Source organism: Coffea arabica, chromosome 2e (assembly GCF_036785885.1).
Source record: "Coffea arabica cultivar ET-39 chromosome 2e, Coffea Arabica ET-39 HiFi, whole genome shotgun sequence".
In the NCBI taxonomy this organism is placed as follows: Eukaryota; Viridiplantae; Streptophyta; class Magnoliopsida; order Gentianales; family Rubiaceae; genus Coffea; species Coffea arabica.
Genome location: NC_092313.1, coordinates 25,219,881 through 25,227,397, shown reverse-complemented (window position 1 = coordinate 25,227,397; position 7,517 = coordinate 25,219,881). Strand labels below are relative to the sequence as shown.

The window sequence follows — 7,517 nt, the reverse complement described above, 5'->3', positions numbered from 1 at the left end:
AGTCTTGATTTAATATACCAACATGAAGTTTTGTGTGTTTAATACATATGAGTAGTTAAACTCTTTCTTCCTAGGGAGAAAGATGAGTATATAGCTTCTTAGCTTGTGTTCACTTGAGTTAATTCAAGGGTGATTTGTGAACTTGGTAGTTCATTTATTTGAATCTCGCATTTACGGTTATTGATCACAAACTATAAATCATCCAATCATGTGTTTTTGCATGAAATTGCCTTACAGGTGTAGTTCGTGATATATGAACCTTAGTTTGCATTTTCACGTTAGTAGAAGGTGCATCTAAGTGAATTCAAGCTTGCAATTTTTTTTGAGTTTCATGAACTTGTGCTAAATTAATTCATCATGTCAATAGGTGAAGATTTAGTAGAAGTATGTTTGTTTATTTGTGAAAGCAATATACAAACAATTGTGAAAATTACTTCCTTAACAAGCCACAAATCAATAACCCTAATCATCCAAGTTAAGCACTTGTTTTGAGTTATAAGGGATTCTAATCCTTAGGATTTCTCTTTATTTGAATCTTAAGCTAACTTAATCTAACTTGTTCTTTGCTTTTGATTTGATTCTTGTTCTCTACTGCCTACATGGTTGGTTGTACCAACTTATGGCCGATTTTATGTTACTTTTTATGGCCGGTTGTACCGTTTAATCCTTTATATTTCTTGTTTATTTACTTAATCGGTGTTTAGTTAATAAAGCAAGTTAAAAAGCCATAGTATTTAATCAAGTCCTTGGGGGATCGACCCTTAATTATTACTATACTCAATACACGATCTGTATACTTGCGAAAAATTAGAGTATAAAGGCAAAAATTGATTGATAATTGGGAGAATTTAACTTGAAAACTTAGATCACATCAAGTTTTTGGCTCGTTGTCGGGGATTTCAAATAATATTAGGGCAAAAACAAGCTTTATTAATCTAAACCTATTTCAGTTTGTTGACCTTGGTCCCTAGTTTTTTATATTTACAAAACAATGGATAATACTAATATCTCTTCAAAAAAATATTTTCAGTTATAAAGCAAATCAGATTCAAAGATTAAGTGCAATTGAAAGGGACAAAGGCTGATGAAAGCTGTCGGACGCTTGGATCGGACGTCCGATAATCATTGCGCAACTTCAGACGCCTGAAAAACTCCACCATCGGACGTCCGAAGAAAATAAGACATTTTCCCTGACTCACTGACCTCGATCAAACGCAAGTATCGAACGTCCGATAGGATCATTCAAATTCGACGAAAGCTGTCGAACACTCACAAAGATAATATCGGATGTCCGATAGAATTGAGATATTTCTTCTAACTCATTGTCTGCTTTCGGACGCAAGCACCGGACGTCCGATAGAATTGAAGAAGATTTTTCAAACTCACTACCTGCTATCAAACACAAGAAACTAGACTACCGGACGTCCGATACTCCAACGGCTAGTTGACTTTTCAACTACTTTCTATCCGTTGGAAGCATTAATGAAGCATTTTTTTGGTCTCCTATAAATAGAGTATGGTCAGAAACTTCAAATAACTTTTGCACACTGAAGATACAAAAGATCTAGTGTGATTTTAGTGAGAAAATACTCTCCAAGGAAGATTTGTAGTTTTAGTGGTGTGAGGTTCATTGTAAGCTTTTCATTTGTGAGTGAATATTTCATGAGTGTAGCTCTACGAGGGTTGTTCTGAGGGATAGTAAAACTTTCTAACTTGACCGAGTGGAGTTTGGGGCAAGAAGGAGGTGAACCTTCTTTTGTACACAAGAGTGATTGTAATTCATCAACTTGAATAAGTTTATTTGAATTAATCTACAAGTTTAAGAGGAGTTGAGTAGTTAATTGGTTTGCAATTCTTTCATTTTTATTTACTTATTGTTACGTTTATGATCTTTACATCGCTTATCTCTTCTACTTCTCTCAAGTGATTTTGTTCATTCATTAATTGATTCATTGTGTGATCATTTAGAAAAGAGGGTAAATTTCATATTGAGTAAAAAGTGCCCATAAGTTAATTAGGTTTTTAATCAACCTAATTGATACCCTCTTAGGTTGTTTTCGATCCTTACAATTGGTATCAAAATTTGGTCTCCTTAAGATTAAGCTCAATCGGCTTAGGAGTAATAATGACAACTAATAATACCATATTTTTTTAAAAATATTCTGTCATTAGACCACCTATATTTAATAGGTCAAATTATGTGAATTGGAAAGAAAAAATGATTATCGTTTTGCAATCAATTGATATTGAATTGTGATTTATTATTAGTGAAGGTCCATATGATGCCTCTCTTATAGATGAAAATACTGATAGATCTAGACCAAAAATAAGAACTGAACTGACTACTGTGGATAGAATTCATCTCTCCTTAAATGTAAAATTCATGAATGTGTTATATTGTGTTTTAGACTCAAATGACTCTATTCGAGTCAAGGGTTGTAAGTCCGCTAAAGAAATTTGGGAGAAATTTAGAGATATCCATGAAAGAAATGAGAATGTGAGAGAACAAAAGAAAATTTATTTTGGGTACCAAGTATGAATCGTTTAAGATGGAATCTAATGAAAACATTGATGAGATGTACTCTAGATTCAATGACCTCATTAAGGATTTAGAGGTGCTGGAAAACGAATACTCTCTAAGTGAGAAAAACAGAAAAATTCTAAGAGGATGCGAAAGTAAGAAAGAGCATTGCTCTAAAGGCATCTCAAGATGAAAATGATTCTACCTCCTTAGTTGAAGAAGATGCGGAAACTAATGATAGTGATCTATCTCTCATCACAAAAAATTTCATGAGAATTCTCAACAAACGAAGGTTCAGAAAAGGAGGAAACAGCAGCTCATTCCCAAATCAATTCAGTAATGCAAGAAACAAAGAGAAACAAGAGTTCAATATAATGCAAACTAATAAATGCTTTGAATGCGGCCAACCTAAACACTACGCGAGTGAATGTCCAATGAAGAAGAAAAAAGTAGAAAGAAAATCAAGATTCAACAATTTTCAATTCACATGGAATGAGTGCAACTCCGATGGTGAAATTAAAAAGGAAGAAAAATTTGCTCAATTAGCTTTCATGACCATTGGAGATGATGAGGTAACAACTTGTAATTCTCAATTTAATAGTGATGATGAAACTGATGATGATCTTGAATCTTTCATTAAAAAATTGCATTACAGTTTGAAAGAATCTTATGTTAGAAACAAGGAATTGAAACACAAAATTAGTTTTCTTTTTCAAGACAATGCACGCCTTTTTCAAGAAAATAAGAAACTGAAAATTGAAAATGATTTCTTGAAAAAGAATGAAATTGATTTACAAAATAAACTTGATAAAAAAACAAGATTTTGTGAAATATTCAAGAGGAACAAGGTGATCTGAAAAGAAGAATGGATAATTTAAATGAGTTACTCCAATATAAGAAACAAAATTGCTTTCAAGAAAATGGAACAAAATCTTATTTTGGCACTTATGAGAAGAAGATAAATTCTGCTGCAAATGATTTTACTGTTTATAAGAAAAAACTAGTAAAATTTATTAAACCTTTTCATGTATATAACCCCTTGATTATGTGTAATTTCTGTTATCAAAAAGGTCACATGAAAAGTGATTGCTCTGTGAGAAAAAATATTAAAAAAGGCATGAAATGCATGTGGATAGTTAGACATGATGTTAACTCTCAAGAACCCAAAAATTAAAAGGTACCAAATATTAGTTCTTGAACTCTTGAATAGGTCAATCTGGTAAACATTACTAACGATTCAAAGTGAGTGCTCAAGGTACATGACCGGTGATCCATCACAATTCTTCAAATTCAAACCAAAGTCTTGTGGCATAGTGACATTTGGAGATGACATGAGAATTAAAACAATTGGAGTAGGAAATGTTGGTAAGATCAGAAAGATTCTGGTTCATAATGTTATTTTGCAATTTTCTTTTGTTATTTCTGATATTTTAAATTGAGTTTTTCTTGATATTTTTGAATATTACTGGAGTTTTATGATGACAAAAAGGGAGAGGAATGAATAATGCTGATCTAATGATGATTTGTTTTAAAAATTATTTTGATTGTTATTTCTCTGTTCGATTCTTCTTTCATTTCTCTGTTTGATACTTCTTTTGGTATCAATTTTCTGTGATATGTTGGTATGTTTGTGATTGCTGAATTCTGGAATCATCTCTCTGTTTTTGTTTAAAATACTGGATTCCCTATTATTATTACTAGAGTATGATTGTTGGTTTTTACTCTCATCTTATGATGACAAAAAGGAGGAGAAACGGATTCTATGTGAAAGGGGGAGTTATTTTGAGATTATAAGTTTCTTACCAACATTTTTTGATGCAATGGGTGAGGGGGAGCTTAAGCTCATATGCACAATCTTTTTCTTTCCTCCATCCATTGCTTTGTCATCATAAAAAAAGGGGAGAATGTTGACCTTAGTCCCTAGTTTTTGATATTTTTACAAAACAATGGATAATACTAATATTTTTTTAAGAAATATTTTCAGTTATAAAGCAAATTAGATTCAAAAATCAAGTGCAATTAAAAGGGACAAAGGCTGCTGAAAGCTATCGGATGTCCGATAATCATTGCGCAATTTCGGACGCATGAAAAACTCCACCATCGGACGTCCGAAGAAAATAATACATTTCTCCTGACTCACTGACCTCGATCGGACGCAAGTATCGGGCGTCCGATAGGATCGTTCAAATTCTACGAAAGCCGTCGGACGCTCACAAAGACAATACTGGACGTCCGATAGAATTGAGATATTCCTTCTAACTCATTGTCTGTTTTCGGACGCAAGCACCAGACGTCCAATAGAATTGAAGAAGATTTTTCAAACTCACTGCCTGCTGTCGGACGCAAGAAACCAGACTACCGAACGTCCGATACTCTAACGGCTAGTTGGCTCTTCAACTATTTTCTATCCGTTGGAAGCATTAATGAAACACTTTCTTGGTCTCCTATAAATAGAGTATGATCAGAAATTCAAATAACTTTTGTACACTAAAGATACAAAAGATCTAAAGTGATTTTAGTGAGAAAATACTTTCCAAAGAAGATTTGTAGTCTTAGTGGTGTGAGATTCATTGTAAACTTTTCATTTATGAGTACATATTTCATGAGTGTAGTTCTGCGATGGTTGTCCTGAGGGATAGTAAAATTTCGTAACTTGATCGAGTGGAGTTTGGAGCAAGAAGGAGGTGAACCTTCCTTTGTACACAAGAGTGATTGTAATTCATTAATTTGAAAAAACTTGTTTGATTTAATTTACAAGTTCAAGAGGAGTTGAGTAGTTAATTGGTTTGCAATTCTTTTCTTTTTATTTATTTATTGTTACGTTTGTGATCTTTACATTGCTTATCTCTTCTACTTCTCTCAAGTGATCTTGTTCATTAATTAATTGATTCATTGTGTGATCACTTAGAAAAGAGAGTAAATTTCATATTGAGCAAAAAGTGCCCATAAGTTAATTAGGTTTTTAATCAACCTAATTCACCCCCTCTTAGGTTGTCTTCGATTCTTATACAGTTTTAATTTTCCTTGTATAAACGGTGCCAATTTACTAGTTTATATTAAGTAGTAGAATTTGTACTAACTCGTCTTAACTTTGATGTTTTCTAATGCATGCACCGATCTCTGTAACGTACTACCATTTAATCCTAAAATTGAGAAAATGGCAAATAGGAGAAGGCGTTTGGCATGACGGCAAGCTCAACAACAAGAAGTGGAGAGTGAAGGTGAAATTGTCATTGACTTGTCACATTTAGAAGAAATGGCAGAGGAACACACAAATCGCAATCAACAAGTCTTAAGAGATTTTGCTTTGCCATATACGGAAGGATCTCAAACAAGTATTGCACAACCAGCGGTCAATGCAAATAACTTTGAGATTAAGCTAGCATTGATTCAAATTCTCTGACAAGAACAATTTGGAGGCACTACAATGAAGGATCTAAATGGTCAATTAACTAATTTTATGGAGATTTGTGACACAATCAAATTTAATGGAGTTAGTGAAGATGCTATAAAGTTTCGATTGTTTCTTTTCTCTTTAAGAAATAAGGCTAAGGTGTGGCTTAATTCACATGCACCAAACACTTTCACTACTTGAGCCGATTTATCGAAGGCTTTCTTGAATAAATACTTTTCACTTAGAAAAACTGCTAAACTACGCATGGAAATATCAAGTTTTGGTCAGTAGGATGGTGAATCATCATATGAGCCTTGGGAGGGGTACAAAGAGTTGTAATGGAAATGTTCACATCATGGACTTCTCGAGTGGCTAATTGTACAAATTTTCTATAATGGTTTAATATACCCTATGAAAACTCATATTGATGCTGCTACGGTGGAGCACTTATGGGAAAGTCGGCCAATGAGTCTCAACAATTAATTGAAGAAATGGCGGCCAATAACTACCAATGAACTAACGATAGAGGTAACACTAAAAGACATGTAGGAATGAATGAATTGAACGTTTTAAACATGTTAAGTACAAAAATGGACAATGTGATGAAAGTGCTAAATAGATAAGGTGAGGTTGATCCAATGTCTAATGGTAATGTAGCATGTTGTACTCTTTTTGGAAAAAAATCATGAAAGTACTAATTGTGTTACTATTGCACAGGTACAATATATGAAGTGTATCAACTGATCGAATCAAAACAATCCTTATTCCAACACTTACAATTATGGATGGAGAAATCATCCAAATTTCGAGTGGAGAGACCAAGGAAATTAACAATGACCAACCAATTCACCGGATTTTCAATCAAAACAAGCACCTATTTAATCCAAACCCTCATAGGAGATGGCCATTACAAAATTAGCTAATACTACAATTAGTAATATGGATAGATTAGCTAAAACAACCTTGGAGAGATTTGAAAGACTAGAGAAAAGAATAGACCAATTAACCTCAATGTATAAAAATGTTGAAGTCCAACTCGGCCAAATTATCAACACCGTGAACCCTAGAAACCAAGGGGAGTTACCAAACAAACCCAAGTCAATCCAAAGGAGCATTGCAAGACAAATTATTCTCCGAAGTGGTAAACAATATGATGGCTCTTCTAATGTCGGGCTTAAGAGAGAAGAAAAAAAGGAAAAACAAGAGAGTTTGATTAATGACAAAAGGAAAATATTTCAAATAATATCCTATCCAAAAACATTCTTTAATTTTTTACACTTTTGGCTAAAAAAAATGTATGACTGATAATACTAATTATATTAAATGTACATAATTTGATATCTATAACTAATAATATAATTATTATAATTAATAATATTAAATATGATATATCTATAATTATAATACATATATATATATATATATATATATATATATATATATATATATATATATATATATATATATATATATAAGGCGAGGGACAGGGCGCGGAATTGGTGCGGTGTATACTCGCCCGTCCTAAGGCTCTCCTACAAGCACCCACCGTTAAAATTACCCCTTGCCCCATGAACACCGCCTCTCCTAAAAGCACCCGTCCTA

General features: G+C 33.1%; 1 non-coding gene across 1 annotated transcript; it reads right to left on the bottom strand.

Annotated features, from left to right (window-relative positions):
• Window positions 1-6,170: 6,170 nt before the first annotated feature.
• Window positions 6,171-6,277, bottom strand: LOC140037409 (small nucleolar RNA R71). Its single transcript, XR_011841314.1, has one exon. It is a non-coding gene; the product is annotated as a small nucleolar RNA R71 (small nucleolar RNA).
• Window positions 6,278-7,517: the final 1,240 nt, after the last annotated feature.